Source organism: Trachypithecus francoisi, unplaced genomic scaffold (assembly GCF_009764315.1).
Source record: "Trachypithecus francoisi isolate TF-2019V2 unplaced genomic scaffold, Tfra_2.0 Lachesis_group14, whole genome shotgun sequence".
Lineage (NCBI taxonomy): Eukaryota > Metazoa > Chordata > Mammalia > Primates > Cercopithecidae > Trachypithecus > Trachypithecus francoisi.
In genome coordinates, this window is record NW_022681459.1 from 19,310,632 (window position 1) to 19,327,194 (window position 16,563).

Below are 16,563 nucleotides of genomic sequence, written 5' to 3' on the forward strand. Positions count from 1 at the left end.
CAGTTTCCTGATGTGTAAGATGAGATAACGAAGGGACCCACCTGCTAAGGCAGTTAGAGGATGAAACGACAAAATGCACAGAAAGTGCTTATCATGGTGCCAAATGCAGAGGAAGTGCTGGAGAGACGGGAATTATGATGGTGGTGTTTAAAAGACTGATGGCAGAAGTCACAGTTTCTGGCCTCTCATCCTTCGAGACCACCCTGAGAGCCGCCTCAATAGCAGGACTCTTAGATCTGCAGGTCCTGGTTCTTAAAGGCAAGTTCAGCCTCCACACTCCTGGTGTGCGCCCTGGGCCCCAGTAGCTTGAATTAAACCATTGTCTGGATAAAGGGGGAGCCCACACGGAGCAGGGGCCGTTCCTAGCTCTCTGGACTGCCTGAACACCCCTTTCTCTATTTTCTCTCCTTGTTCTTGTGTCCCTGTGGCTGCTTTTATCTGAGCAGAGGGGCTCTGACCCCTGACGGGGAAAATGGCCGCCCTCCTCCCGCATGGTAATTACTCTGAACTGCATCAGAGCCAGAGCTCTGCGCCCAGGAGGGCGGCTTTAGCACAGGGTGGGCTTGAGGAGGCGGCTGCTCCTCATCGGAACATTTTGAAAGTGGCTTTGTCTCCAGCCAGCAACTCTTTGGCTGCCGGACTCCTGCGCACCTTGGAACAACAAGGCCGCAAAGTGGTTGATCCACCCACAGAGGGAGAAAATGCGGCCGTCCCGCTGACGCTGAGAAAAGGAGCGCTCAGCTGGCCTTTAGGTCTGCGGGGGCTGCCGTGAGAAAACACCACAGGCTGGGGGCTTGCACGGCAGAAATGGGTCGTCTAAGTTCAGGAGGGTGGAAGTCTAAGATCAAGGTGTCGGCAGAGCTGGTTCCTCCCGAGGCTGCGAGGGGGAATCTGTCCCAGGCCTCTCACCTACCCTCCGGGGCTTTCCAGCAACCTTTGGCCTTCCTTGGTTTATAAATGCATCACCATTGCCTCTGGCTACATCTTCACATGGATTTTCCTCCTGTGGGCCTGTCTGTGCCCAAATCTTCACCTTTCACCAGGATACCAGTCATACTGAATTTAGGACCCAACTAACACTGGTATGACCTCATCTTATTTAATTACATCTGCAATTACCCTGTTTGCAAATAAGGTCACATTCTGAGGTACTGGGGGTTAGGACTTCAACATATGATTTTGGGCAGATGGTGGGGGCAAAATTCAACCCTTAGCATTTGGCATTTGGCCTTTCCTTAAAGGAGGAACATTTTTTTTTTAATTTTAATTTTTTTTTTTTGAGACGGAGCCTGGCTCTGTTGCCCAGGCTGGAATGCAGTGGCGTGATCTTGGCTCACTGCAACCTCCGCCTCCTGGGTTCAAGCGATTCTCCTGCCTCAGCCTCCCGAGTAGCTGGGATTAGAGGTGGACATCACCACACCCGGGTAATTTTTGTATGTTTAGTAGAGATGGGGTTTCACCATGTTGGTGAGGCTGATCTTGAACTCCTGACCTCAAGTGATCGCCCACCTCAGTCTCCCAAAGTGCTAGATTGCACACGTGAGCCACTGTGCCCTGCCTCGAGGAGGGGCGATATTGAGTCCACCTGTGTTCTGTGTCTCTACGCTCATGAGAGGCAGTCAGCAGGCGTTTCCTAGGCCTCTGGGCAGAAAGGAGCCTGGAAGGTCAAGGTGATCCATCCTTCACTGGCTGGCTGCATCTCTGGCCCCCGGCTGGGGACTCTGCATGTGGAGTTTGCATATCTCTAGCAAGAGCAAACTGACTACTTCCCTTCTCCTTGGGCAGCTCTTTAATGGAGAATGGCCTTCTATGTAACACTTTTTTCTTTTTTTTGTTCTTTTTTTTTTCCTTTTTTTGAGACAGAGTTTCGCTCTGACACCCAGGCTGGAGTGCAGTGGTGCCATCTCGGCTCACTGCAACCTCCACCTTCCGAGTTCAAGCAATTCTCCTATCTCAGCCTCCCGAGTAGCTTGTATTACAGGCATGTGCCACCACACCCAGCTAATTTTTATATTTTTAGTAGAGACATGTTGGCCAGGGTGGTCCTGATTTCAGGTGATCCGCCCACCTCGGCCTCCCAAAGTGCTGGGATTACAGGTGTGAGCCACCCCTCCCGGCCACACTTTTGTTTCTCACTTGAGCTCTCTGCAGTGAGACAGAGTTGAGGGGAAAAGAAAAAGGTGCCGTCAAAGTAGCTGAGAGATAAGCCAAGCAGCAAAAGAGTCAATATTAGCTTTGCAGTCATCTTATTACACTAAATGTGTTTTAAACTAAGATATTAGTTTACAAATTCTCTCCAGAAATGACAGACTATTTATTCTTCCATGCAAGGCAAGCCGTTTGAAAGGTTTTTTAAAAAGCAAGGATAAAAGAACAATCTACTGTGCCAGAATACAAGGCTAAAACGATTTTTTTTTCTAGAAAAACAAAAGATCCCAATCTATTTATAGAGTATAGCTAATGGATATAAGAAAATCGTTTCAGGAAAATTAATGACAATGTGAAGAGTCATTCCTTCGTTTGAAAACTGGGTTAGCTTCCTGAAGGGAGGGAGAGAGGCTGTCACACTTTTAGTTCACTAAGAGCCAAGCTGGCTGGGACCACCAAAGCCGTCCCACCAACCCTTCTGAAGAAGAGACTGTGGTCTCAGTGGCAACTACCATTTATTGAGAGTCTCCTACCTTCCAGGTCTTTGCTCATTTAGTTCAACAGCTCTGCACAGAGGCTTTAGTGCCCCTACTTTGGGAGGGGTGTGGGGCGTGAGGATGTCTCCCTTTAGAAGCTGAGATTCTAAGAACAACTCAGGTACAGCAGACTCCCTGGGCCTTGCTCTGTGTATCCAGCCTTGCGCGCATCACAGCCAGGACCTGAAGTGGCTTCTCTCCCATCACGGGCTCCATGTTCCAGGCTGCTTGAGCTAAGCCCACTTCCATTCTGGAAAGCTTTGGGCTAGGAGCTGATGGCAGGAGGCAAAAAAGGGCAGACGCGTGGGCTGCTCAGACTGTGATCACAGGCCACCAGGAGAGGGACCTGGGGACAGTCCTTGTGAAACCTCCCTGTGAGGCCGGTGAGGCCTCAGGGGTGCACTGGGCTCCATGGTCCAAAGGAGGCGTGAGGGTCCCGTTGGGTCTCCAGCTCCCCAGCTCTGGTGTCTGTAGGCTGCTCCCTTCCAACGCTCCAGTGTCACCCTGTCTGGGAAACTCTCAGCTCCCCAAGGTCCCCAGTGCCTCCCAATGGGCCACATTCGGCCCTCCGTGACCTCCTTTGGAGACAGCATCATGACCTGTTTGTCTTTTCTCCCTGCCACAGGATGGTGGGTTCCTGCGGGCTTTGGTGCGTTCTTCATGATGCTGAGGGCCTGAGCCTGCTCCACAGCCTTGAATGTTTAAGGCATCCCTGCCCCTGTCCCCCATGTGGCGATAAAGCAGTAAAGAAGGAGAGGGAAGGTCTGGAGCCCCACGGCCAAAGGAGGCACCTGTGCAGAGCACACAGCACCAGCTGGCACCTGACTCTTCTGTGGCAGCCCTGAGGCCCGCACTGTGCGGGAAGCAGCAGCCCAAGGGCCCGGATTTGAGACCAGCATGGACTCAGGAGCTCGTGACCTTGGGCCAGTCGCTCCACCTCTCTGAGATTCTGCTCTCTTCTCTTTGACAATGTGTGGTGTTCCCTAGGCACCTTCAGGGCAGGAGGGAAAGCCAAGATGACAGATGCTAAAGAATGACAGGAGGCACAGAATTGATGACTTTCTAACACACACAACACACACACACACACACAGCACTGCCTGCAGCGCCTCATTATTCCCAGATAGATAGGATCAGGGGGAGGGAGCCAACTGCTCTATTTTTCTTTTAATTAAATAATTTGGACTCTGTCTTGTTCTAGAAATTATTAAAACCAGGCAGCCAAAAATTTCCAGTAACATCTTTTCTTCATCACCAAAGCAATTCACTTTCAATGTAGAAAACTTAGAAAATACAGATAATTTTTTTAAAAAACCAACCCACTCATCGTCTCCCCAATTCTCCTGCACAGTGAAATATTGGATGCTTCTGCTGTTTATTCTTCTGAGCTTCTTTCCCGTGCCTCAATACACTTTAAGATATTTACTTAACAAACATGGGATCTTACCTGGTTATTGTTTTCCAACTTTATGCTTTACCTAATGGAGTAGCAAATATCTTACAGTATCAATCAATATAACCATAAGTGCAAATTTGCAATTACAATTTTGCGTAGCTCCTAGTATTATATTCTAAGACCATGCCATACATTAATCATTTGTTTTTCATGTATTGGGTTTTTCTAATTTTTCACTACTGAAAGTATTAACATTAGATTGCACATCCTTAAACAGAGTGTCAACAGACCTGAAGATAACAGTGAAAATATCATGGTTTCTTAGTCACTTCATTCCCTTGTCTCATTCAGAGGGAAAAAGAAAAACAATAGCAAGCCATGAAGAAAGTTCAACAAAATTCTAGTTTGTCTATGATGTCTACTCCAATCCGTTTTTGAAATGTTGAAAATATAATTCTTTTAAAAAATTGATTCTCTTGTTTCGCAGATATCTAAACATCCTTATCTCTTTGTGCTTTTAACAAACAAAACGACATTGCTGGGTCAAAGGATGTGCATATTCGTATGACTTTGGAGATACAGTGTCAAACATATTCATATGACTTTGGAGATATAGTGCCAAACTGTCTTCCAGAAACCACCTATCAGTTTATATTTATTTGGGGTGAACTGACTTCTCCATACTCTCTTTGCCAACCCATTAGGCAAAAAGTGTCTCCTCTTTATTTCATGTGCATTCTATTCACTAATGAGTTTCAATACTTTTTTTCATCCATTAATTGGCTATTTGTACTTACTGGAAGAATAGTTGGTTCTTATTCTGTCCCATTTATTTATTTATTTATTTATTTACTTAGAGATGGAGTTTCACTCCTGTTGCCCAGGTTGGAGTGCAGTGGCACAATCTTGGCTCACTGCAGCCTCTACCTCCCAAGTTCAAGCGATTCTCCTGCCTCAGCCTCCTGAGTAGCTGGGATCACAGGTGCCTACCACCATGCCTGGCTAATTTTTTTATTTTTAGTAGAGATGGGGTTTTGTCATGTTGGCCAGGGTCTCTAACTCTTGACCTCAAATGATCTGCCCGCCTCAACCTCCCAAAGTGCTGGGATTACAGGCGTGAGCCACCGTGCCCGGCCTCCCATTTATTTTTTTATAGGGCTGTCTTTTTCTCATTGTCTGTCAGAGTTTTCTGTATTTTAAGGATATTGAATCCTGTCTTTGTAATCTGTCACAGCTATTTTCCCAGATGTAATTTACCTTTTGTGTTTTTATTAATGCTTTTAAAAAATTTTGGGGTAAAATATTTTTTATAATCCTATTTCCCAATATGTTATTTATTGATTTTTCCTTCGGTGTTATGCTTTAAAAGTTTTCTTACTACAAGTTTACATAAAATTTTACTTCTTTTTCCTCTCAGTACTCTTATATTTTTTAAAAATATGTAAACCATTTCAAATTATTACCACTTATGTTATGAGGAGGGAATCTCACTTTATTTTTTTCCAGATAGCTAGTTATTCCAAATCCATTTATCAAATGGTTCATTCTTCCTCACTTAATTGGAACAGTATCTTTAGCTCGTCCTCATTACTTATACATGATCAGGGATGTAGCTGTGCTTTTTATACCTATCTATTTGTTTTTAAAATAGTATCATTCTATTTATATTTTCTTTTAAAATATGTTTTACTATCTGGAAAAACAAATACCCCTGTTTATTCATTTTCTTTTTAAAAAACGGACCAGTATCACACATTCTGCCAAATTAACTTTAAAATCATTATCAAGTTCCAGAAATAGTTTTGTTGGGATAGAGACTGTAAGTGTAATGAATATATATAGTTAGTTTGGGTTGAATAAACATGTTTACAATGTTAAACTTTCCCAACGCGATTGTGTCTACTTTATGAAGTGGATTTAAAGAAAAATATTATTCAATAAAGTTTGTAGATTTCTGGTTCTAGATTCTGCACACTTTATTTTTTTAACCCCTCAATACTTTATATTTTTGTGAGCAGAATCTTTTCATTCTATTTTCTTAACAGCCACACAAATGTTGCTAGTCTCTTGTATTTCTCTGCCATGAGGTCAGGTCTATAGGCCATTTAAGATCATCTTTTTCCTCATTAATGTCAAAACTAAGAGTTCTGATAGAAGGTTTTTTATAGACTCAAATTTGTCCGAAGTTTCTGGGAATTTGGAGAACACCCTCTCAGAATCTCTCAATACCCCTAGATGTGACAGCAAAACACAGCTGTCCTGAACATCCTTCACTCATTACCCAGTGCCGACAGTTGGCGCTCGCTTCTTTTGGATTTTTCCTTAAAGGAAGACCCAGATATCCCGTCCCCACTCTAGGATGTTCAGACGGAAAGCTCCCAGATGGTCTGTTTTACACTTCTGAGCATGCATCATGGCTGTCGAGGATTTTGTAACAGTGGTCACACAATTAGGACTCCATAAAATAAATAGCTGATTTGGACCACCAGGAAACCACACTCATTCGGCAGTTCTCAACCCTGACTGAATATTAGAATCGCCTTTGGAAATTTTAAATGCTACCAATGTCTAGGCCCTACCCTTGGAGATGCCGTCAATCTGTCTGGGATTGGGCATCAGTACATTTCTACCCCCCGCCCCCTCCACTCCCTTGGAATTTGATTCTGACGTGCGGCCAGGGCTAAGACACACTTCTTTAAATGGTGCCCAATTGATTCATCAAATGCTTATTTATATGCAACAGAACAAATTATGGATGATTTAAGCAATAATCTATTAAATGATATTTAAATAAATACCTTTGGCCTTTGGGAGATCCGAAGAACCAGCCTTGAAGTCCACGTTCCAGTCCCAGTTCCGCACATCACACCATAGAACAGACACAGTGATGATACTACTGCCTGTTGCTGGGCATACGCACCCAGAGACACAGTCAGGTTTTAGAAGCCATTCTAACGAAAAAATACAAAATTATAAACAGAAAATTAGGCACCAAAGTAAATATTCATAATGCGAAAAATATCCCAATTTAATATCATTAAAGTTAAATATTTACACCTCATCTAAACCAAATTACCTCCCAAATGCCCCATATAAGCATCACGAAATTTAGAAATATTACATATTTTAATTTTTTGCCTGATACCACCACTGTACAATGTATTTTTCTTTTTCTTTCTTTTTCCTTTTTCTTTGAGATGGAGTCTTGCTCTGTCACCCAGGCTGGAGTGCAGTGGTGCGATCTCGGGTCACTGCAACCTCGGTTTCCTGGGTTCAAGCGATTCTCCTACCTCAGCCTCCCGAGTAGCTGGGCCTACCGGCGCCCGCCACCACGCCCGGCTAATTTTCGTATTTTTAGTAGAGACAGGGTTTCACCATAATGGTCAGGCTGGTCTCAAACTCCTGACCTCAGGTGATCCACCTGCCCCAGCCTCCCAAAGTACTGGGATTACAGGAGTGAGCCACTGTCCAGACCTCAATGTATTTTTCTTTTTCTTTTTTATTTTTTTTGAGATGGAGTCTTGCTTTGTCACCCAGGCTGGAGTGCAGCGGCACTATCTGGGCTCACTGCAAGCTCCGCCTTCCGGGTTCCCCGCCATTCTCCTGCCTCGGCCTCCCGAGTAGCTGGGACTACGGGCACCCACCACCGCACCTGGCTAATTTTTTTGTATTTTTAGTAGAGATGGGGTTTCACCGTGTTAGCCAGGATGGTCTCCATCTCCTGACCTTGTGATCCGCCCGCCTCGGCCTCCCAAAGTGCTGGGATTACAGGCGTGAGCCCCCGCGCCTGGCCTTCAATGTATTTTTCAATTTCGCTTTTGGCTGTGTCTTACTTAGTCAGCTTGGGCTGCTATAACAAAATGTCATAGACCAGGTGGATAAAACAACAAACATTTATTTATCCCAATTCTGGAGGCTGAGAGTTGAAATTAGGGTATCAGTTTGGTCAAGCTTTGCCCCTCATGACTTCCTCTACACCAAGTTACTTCTCCAATGCCCACTTACAAATACAGTCGCGACAGGGGGTTAGGGCTTCCATATATAAATTTTGGGAGGAGAAACATTCAGTCAATAATAGGCTATGTAAGAATATGGTTGTAAAATGTGATTTTATATTTTCTGTAGAAAGAATAGACAATTTGGTCTTTCTTTTAGCATGGTTGATCCAAATTTCTTTTTCAAGTAATTTTTTTAATATAGAATAGTTTTATATTTACAGAAAGTTGTGAAGATAGTACAAAGAGTTCCTTTATATTTCTTACCCAGTTTCCTCTATTGTATATTTGTTACAATGAATGAACCAATATCCATAAATTATTATTAACTAAATTCCATATTTTATTTACATTTCCTTAGATGTTTTCTCATCTCTTTTTCTGTACCAGGATCTCATTCAACATAACATACTACATTTAATCATCCTGTCTCCTTAGCCTCCTCCAGACTGTGACAGTTTCTCAGACTTTCTGTGTTTTTGATGACCTTGACCGTTTTGAGGAGGGCTGGTCAGGTATTTTGTAGAATATCCCTCCGTTTGGGTTTGATATTTTTCTCATGGTTAGACTGGGGCTATGGGCCTTTGGGAGGAAGGCCGCAGAGGCGAAGTGCCATTTTCATCCCATCATATCCTATGCTGTCACTGATAATGTCGATCTTGATCATCTGTCTGAGATCCAAATTTGCTTCACATTATTTATGATTTAGAAAAGTTGCTTTCAAGTTCATACCCACTATTGGCATTGTCATGTAAAGTTATAGGATTGTCGTTATATTTGGAACAACCTCTATCAAGTTTCATCTGCGATCTGAGGGTCTAGAAGGGTTTCCCACAGACTGGCTTCTAGCTCCATGCATTTTGGATCTTGTTTCCCCTCCACTCTCCATGTAATTCCACAGCCTGGTACTCAGGACATGTTTATATTGCAATGCAATTTCTGTCCCGGAACCTTCACATCATGAAGTTTGTTAATTTGGCACAGTGGACAGTAGAAATGTCCTGGCAGCCATTCTGACCCCGGGGAGGCCAGCAAAGACTGCAGAAGTAATTAGGAACCACATAAAAATGATGCCACACTGAACTCAAACAAAATGTAACCTAATGCCTCTTCCCCTTAGTTTGTCCCCCCAAAATGCCAGAGCCACTCCAACACCACATGGCATGAAAGGAAGTGTGACAAACGGTACGTTGGAGTGGATGGAGACAATGATCAGCCTTAACAAATTACAGTTCAAATATCTTGCTTTTGCAGCTTTTATAGAAACATGTGAACACATTTCTGGAACATCCTCCTAGGCCTTGGAAGAGGCTTGTTAGAGTAAGGCACCTCCAAATTTAAGTCATTAGATTAACCATTCATCTGGCTCTGCAAATGCCTTAGTGTAGGCTGCAGGCTCCCTTGACCCTGAACCCAAGACGCTGCAGCTTGAAACACTAGCGCTGCTGTCTCTGAAAATCAGATATGGCTGCTGCTGCCCTAGAGAAGATTCTTCACTATGTCTGCTTCGGTTTATCACCACCTTTCAATTCAAAGTCTGGGGAGGGTGTTTTGCATTGGCTGAGCCTAAATCTTATGCCTTCGCCCTAGCTGCGGGGGAGGTTGGGAATGTATCTGTTAATTTGAGCTTATAGAGTGAAGACAAGCTCTGCCTTCCAGTGTGGCAGCCCTCAAATCAAAGCAGAAAGTTTATTGTTTGTAGTTGTATTACAAACAAAAAAAAGAAAGAAAAAAAAGCATGAAACGATATAAAAGGAACTGATGAAAGTAGTTACCTGTGGGGGTGGGTAGTAGGAGGGGATTAGGAGCCAGACTTCTTAATGTGAACATTTTCCTATCATTTTGACTCTTAAAACATGAGCATATATTATCTAGTCAAAAATTAAAAATTTTAAGGGTAATATAATCATATTAACAAATGTCACAAATCGAAGTAACTTCTCTCTTTAATCAACATTCTGAGCAAGGATTAAAAACATTATACTACTAAGTGCGCTGCTATGCTTCCATGTGTGTTATTTAATGCCACCAAATCCATCAGGCCAATTTGTTTTCCTCTTTTCTTTGCCTACTTTGGCATCCTCCCAAATGGCTCATTTTCACAACAGCCCCATGAATTGGCAGTGATCAGCCTTACTGGTAGGGGGAGAAATGGTATGGATTTCCCATACAATGCAATATAACGTGACTCAGTTTCTTGTCGGGAGATTTCAGAACAGTTTCTCACACACAAAGGAGCCTTTTCAGAACCAAACACTGCATCAGGTGCCGAGGGAAAGTGAAGCCAGTGAAGATTTGCTCATTGTCCAGAAATGAATCCTTAGGGTTGGTGAAGTTCTGGGGGAGGAGGCAGGGGGAGATCACCATTTAAGGAGTGGAGTGGAAGATTTCATCAAGTGCTTCTGGAGCAATCCTGGTCTATCAGAAAGACCAAGGATTCCTCTTTGAGAAGAGAAGGCCCTTGATGGAGAAGATAAAGAAAGGACGCAGCTAGAAGTGATGTCAAAATATTTAACTGCTTGTATGGGATGGACCTGACCAATCAGAACCCAACAAGTTTCAAAGCTTCAGAAGTCTAGAATCCCTGGTGATCAAGAGAAAGTGATCAGGAACAGGGCTGAGAAAGCTGGAAACACACTTGATACGAAAGTCATGGTTGGAGTCTGTTCTGATTAGGAGGTGGAGAGACAACTGGATCCTAACTACTAATTCGCTGTTTATTACAGAGGCTGTGCTGGCTACAGTCTCTGCTGAAGTCTCTTTCTCTCTCTCTCTCTCTTTCTTTCCTTCCTTCCTTTCTTTTCTTTCTTTCTTTCCTTCTTTCTTTCTTTCACAAGGTCTCCTAGGCTGAAGTACAGTGGTGCAGTCTTGGCTCACTGCAACCTCCACCTCCCAGGTTCAAGTGATTCGCCTGCTTCAGCCTCCTAAGTAGCTGGGATTACAGGCTTGAGCCACCACACCCAGCCCCGAACTCTTTCTAGAAGGATTCTCCACCTTATTTTTGTCCTAGAGACACTCAATACTCAGTAGTCTTATCCTGATCCAATATGGCCTACCCTGAGGAATGGAGGAAGAGCTTGGTTCTCGATTGGACTCTTCTGGGAAGGCAGGCATGAGAGCAGACTTTGCTATTCACGAGCTTATGAAAAATCTTGAGGAACCTTGAGCTCACCTGTGGTCACTCCTTCTCCCCACCCCAAGGAGAAGAGAAGGTTGTCCTCTTGGATGCCGTTGGGAGCCTATAGCCTACTCCCACACCCAGGTCTCTGTGACTGTCCAAAGTTCAAGTGTCCCAAGACCATCCTCACTTGGGGAGGGCATCAGCACATTAGGAGTGTCAGTCATTCTGGATATAACGATCTTCTCTATGACCAGGTCAAGCTATATATAGCTTAGAAATTTTCAGGTGCTCGACTAGTAATCACAACCAATGTGATTCAAGCATCTGTCTGCTTGGATTTTTTTAAAGTGTTTTCAGTCATACCATCCCAGCGTACGATCCCGGTCCTGGATATTTTAAGCAGAAAGACCCATCCAAGTATCATAGAATAAACACCCAAATCAGAACAAACTCCTGGTGTCTCAGCCCTAGGTGCAGCTCCTTTCTCATTACTGCCCATCTTCCCCGACCAGACTTTGAGGTTTTATCTGCTATTACAGTCCTGAGATTGCCCCTTGGATACAAGGACAGTTCACTTCGGTCTGATCTTCTGCCACAGATTTGATCCTCTGATCTGCCCTGTGCAGTCAAGAATTCACCTTGTCCAAAAGAGGTTTGACTTTTGCCCTCAGCACATGGGAGGTAACTTCTAGCCCTTGAAATGTTTCTGAGGCAGGAGAATGGCATGAACCCAGGAGGTGGAGCTTGCAGTGAGCCGAGATCGCACCACTGCACTCCAGCCTGGGCGACAAAGCGAGACTCCGTCTCAAAAAGAAAAAAAAAAGAATGCCTTTGTTTACATGGGGGGCTTGGACTATGCCAAAGGGTCTATGCTATCAATGTGATTTATGGTGGGGACTTTGAACCACACAGTATCAACCTGACCTCTGGAAAGGCTGGTGACCAAGGTCAGCCAAGCAGATGGTCAATCATGTCTACATGAACAAGTTCCAATAAACACTGTGCACACCAAGACTCTGGTGAGCTTTTCCTGGTTAATAATACTCTGTGCATGATGTCAAATATTATATTTGACAGGTGCTCTCTGCACAACTCATGTTTAGTGACTTCTAAAATCTGACCTATATGCCTCTTCCCATGGAGGATTTTAATCTGTATCGTTTCGTGGTAATAAACCGTAATCATGACTATCATGACTTTTCTGAGTTCTGTGCATCTTGTCAGCAAATTATTGAATCTGAGATGGTCCTGGGGGCCTTCAACTTGTTGTTGGTGTCAGAAGTGAGGAGCATCTTGTAGACACCTGAACTTTGCAACCTTCAAAGTAGAACCCCAGCATCGACTCACTTGGCCAGAACTCCCATAAAAAGCGATTAGCAATCTTCATCCTACAACCTGGGGGCATTCTGTTTTTCCTCCTTTTCTGGTCAACCGGTCTCTTCCCAGCCACTGCACACTTAGAACAGTCTGACCTCCTAGTTTCCCTTTGGAGCCTTTCCTACCTCATTCCCAAACCAGATTAAACCCTCCCACTTTCTGTTTATCCTCTTCTAGAGATATCTCCCTTTTCTGTGTCATTACCTTCTCTTATCAGGCACATACCTCAGGCTTATACCTGCCCAAATGAGGTCCTCCTTCTGTCAATCAATTCCTGAATTATCAAAGCTCACCACATCTTCTGAGCTGGCATTTCTATATCTTATCAGTCTGCTGAAAATAAGTTCCAATATACAGACACAAGGAGATCCAGTTAAAAGAGCCTAGGAAATTCACTGTTTATTACAGAATGACAAGTAGAAGTCTTGATATAAATGCAGAAAAGCAGGAGGCCCTGGAATTCCACAGAAAGAAATAACATGAGAATTGGGAAGGACAGTTCTGCAGCTTTCATAAGACAAATCCATCAAACACAAGAGAGAAAATTAGATTTCCTATTCTGCTTTTTCAGTAGTGATCCAATTAGTACTTGAGCTAAATATCATCTACAATAGTATCATGTTTCTTTAAATCCCAGATTAAATGTTGGGGAAGTACAATAAAAACACAGTAATTTGGATCAATTGGTAAAGAACTCAATATGAGTTAATGAAAGTTAGAATTGCAGAATATGGTGGAAGAGACACAATAAAATTACTTCCAAATATTTACATAGATTTTTAAAAAACAGGTAACCAAGTAGAAGTCTTATGGGTTGATTGTAATAAGTAGACAGTTTTCGTGTGCCAGTTCACATTATTCTAATCCAATCAGTGCTACTCAAGTGCTTTAATAATGTGAAAAATAGTTCCCATTCTTAATCAGATCAAATATTTTCCTTCCAAGGCATCTGAGATTGTGTTTAGCAAATTTGTATAAATAGTAATTCTCATCTCTCATGAAGGCAAATTTGAGTGAGGAGGAGGGATGGGAGGAAGACCTATGTTAATAAAGAATTACTTGATTAGAATGAGTTGGCATATTGTAGATCTAGAAAATAGAGAGGGCTTGTTTTTCATGGATAAAAGTAGATTCATACTAACAAATGTGTGGTCCAAGAAAGTACTATTAATACTTCGTTTCATTTATTTCTGTATTCATTCACACATTCATGTGTTCAGCAAACATTTCTTTAAGACTTATTTCAGGCCCCATGTTTGGTTTTGGTGATCAAAGATATGCAAAACACTATTTCTGCCCTCAAGACATTTGCAGTCCACTAGGACTCTTCAAATGACAATGATTCCGTGTGGCAAATAGTCTCCTGGTAACACAGAGTGAAGGACACTCCCCTTCTTCCTGAGTGTAGAGTTCAATATTTCCCAGCCTCCTCTGAGGTCACAAGTGGCCACATGACTCATTTCTCCCAATGGCATGTTGAGAGAAGTCATGGCTACTTCTGCTGGGTGTAGGCTTAGGAGATGGGCATATCTCCTGCCTGTTTTCCCCTTGTAACTGGGGCAGAATAGTCCAACGTTGACCATAGGTGAGGACAATGCCATTGGATCTAGGGGATGATGGAGCAAAGACTTGACAACCTGGAAGAAATTGAGTCCCTGCCCACAAACCTGGCACCCTTGAATGGGCAGATGGAATAGAATTGCCCACGAACCTGGCCCACTCACTTTAGAACTGTTACTTGAGGGGGAGGAGAAACAGCTACAATTTTAAAACCACTTTATGATGGGGTCTTTTTATTCATTTTTACTATGAAAATGTTCACACGTATAGAAAAGCTAAAAGAATTGTACAATAGATATTTATATATCCACAGCTTAAATGATACCATTAAAATTTTACTGTACTTTCCTTTTTAAAATTATACACCTATTTTTCCACCCATCTATTCACTCATCAGTCCTTCTTAATTTTTGAACAAAATTCAAAGTATATTGCAGACATCTTTACATTTCAACCTAAATACTTTGGCATGCAAATTATTAACTAGACTTTTTCTTCTGATGAAAAAACTAACAATGAAATGCATAAATCTTCAGTGTGTAGTTGTTGAACTTTGACAAATATGAACCCCATATAACCCAAACCACTATCAAGATCAAAATCATTCAATTTCCCCAGAAGTTCCATTAGGATATTTCTGTCACAGCAGCTTAGCTTTACCTTAAATTGTATACAGAGCCATAATTTTAATAATTGTTAGAAGAGCTGAACATCTTTTATGCATCAGGGATTACATAATGCGTATTTTACTTAATTTTCACAATAAAGTCATGCTGTAGGTATGATTAGCTCTGTCATATTGATAAGAAAAATGAGGTTTAAGAAATTTTCCAGGTTCACTCAACTAGTAAGTGGCAGAGATGAGCTCTGTGTCTAGATCCCACTGATTGTAACACTTTGCATCTTTCCACTACTGTCTTTGACTGACCCTGCTTGAGGGCTTTGGAGGGGAGCTTAGCTGCACAAAGGAAGAATATTTAAGCTACATCTTGAGCCTTATCCCTGGAAGACTGAGCTGAATTTACTTATCAGAAGGACAAAGCAGGGAAGGGCCTTCCATGGAGAAGAAACATCACATCCAAAGCAAAGAAGGATGAGATTATAGCATTTGGACAATTGCTGATGTCTCCGTCTGCTCAGAGCTTAGGGTAATAATGTAGGGGCAGCAGAAGATGAGAGTTAAAAACTGACCAAGATACTAATGCTTTGCTAAGTGGATTGGATTTGATCCTATAGGCAGTGAAGAGCCATCAAAAGGATTTAAGCAGGGAAGTGACATAATTAGATTTGCATTTTACAATGCAACTTAGAATGCTGTTGATGCAGAAAATGGTATCAGAAAGAGACAGGGGCTAAGGAAACCAATGATGAAATAGGTGAAGTAGTCCTTCGGCCTGAGGATCCAAATAGAACAGTTACTATGGAGACCATGAGCACGAGCCGGAAGACAGGTCAGCTGGTGATTCCCGCTTCCAGGACAAGCTTCCATTTTTTCTGTATGTGCTCTAATTAAGAAATCTTTAAAGGCCGGGCGCGGTGGCTCACGCCTGTAATCCCAGCACTTTGGGAGGCCAAGGCAGGCAGATCATGAGGTCAGGAGATCGAGACCAGCCTGGTCAATATGGTGAAACCCTGCCTCTACTAAAAGTACAAAAATTAGCCTGGCATGGTGGTATGCACCTATAGTCCCAGCTACTCAGGAGGCTGAGGCAGGAGAATCACCTGAACCTGGGAGACAGAGGTTGCAGTGAGCCAAGACTATGCCACAGAACTCCAGCCTGGGTGACAGAGTAAGATTCTGTCTCAAAAAAAAGAAAAGAAAAGAAAAGAAATCTTTTCCATTTATTGTGTGGTGGGGACTGCTATTGCCTCCCACAATATCTTTCAGTCCCTTCTATAGTAATAAAAGTTTCATCTTGATCAATCCAGTCAAAAACTAAGTTATCTAGCCTCTCTTGAGGCTAAATATGACTAACTGTATGGCCAGGTTCAAGCCTAGTGGGATGTGAACAGAAACTGTGTGTGCAACTTCTAGGATGTTCTTATAAAAGGAAAGGGGCATGCGCTCCATTCCTTCCTCTTCCCTCTCTCCTGGGCTGGAATGTGGAGGTGGTAGAGAGCCACCTTTGATCATTTGTTCAAGGAGAAGCCTGTACAGATGGTAAAGCAACCAGATGATAAGAGCCTGGGTCCACACAGAGTTCACCTGTGACCCTGGGCCACCTGCTAGGACTTTTTCAAAGGGAAGAAACCTTTATCTCATTTAAGCCATTGTATTATGGAAAACATTTGTTATAGAAGTCCAATATGTAGCAACAAAATTCTTCAGAGTAGTAAAGGAGATGGAATCTCTCATGCAGGTTCTGACCTGGATGGCTCCCTAAGTTTAAGACATGGTAGGAGACTTTGTGGCAAGAACAGCTATCCTGG

At 42.9% G+C, this 16,563-nt stretch overlaps 1 long non-coding RNA gene across 1 annotated transcript in view; it reads right to left on the minus strand.

The window, feature by feature from the left end:
* LOC117095691 overlaps positions 1-12,903 on the minus strand; it is a 99,316-nt gene extending 86,413 nt beyond the window's left edge. The window contains exons 1-2 of the long non-coding RNA XR_004442132.1: positions 12,812-12,903; positions 6,879-7,031 (exon numbers count right to left, since the gene is read on the minus strand). This is a non-coding gene — a long non-coding RNA (uncharacterized LOC117095691). The remainder of the gene's footprint in view (positions 1-6,878; positions 7,032-12,811) is intronic.
* Between the last annotated feature and the right edge of the window lie 3,660 nt (positions 12,904-16,563).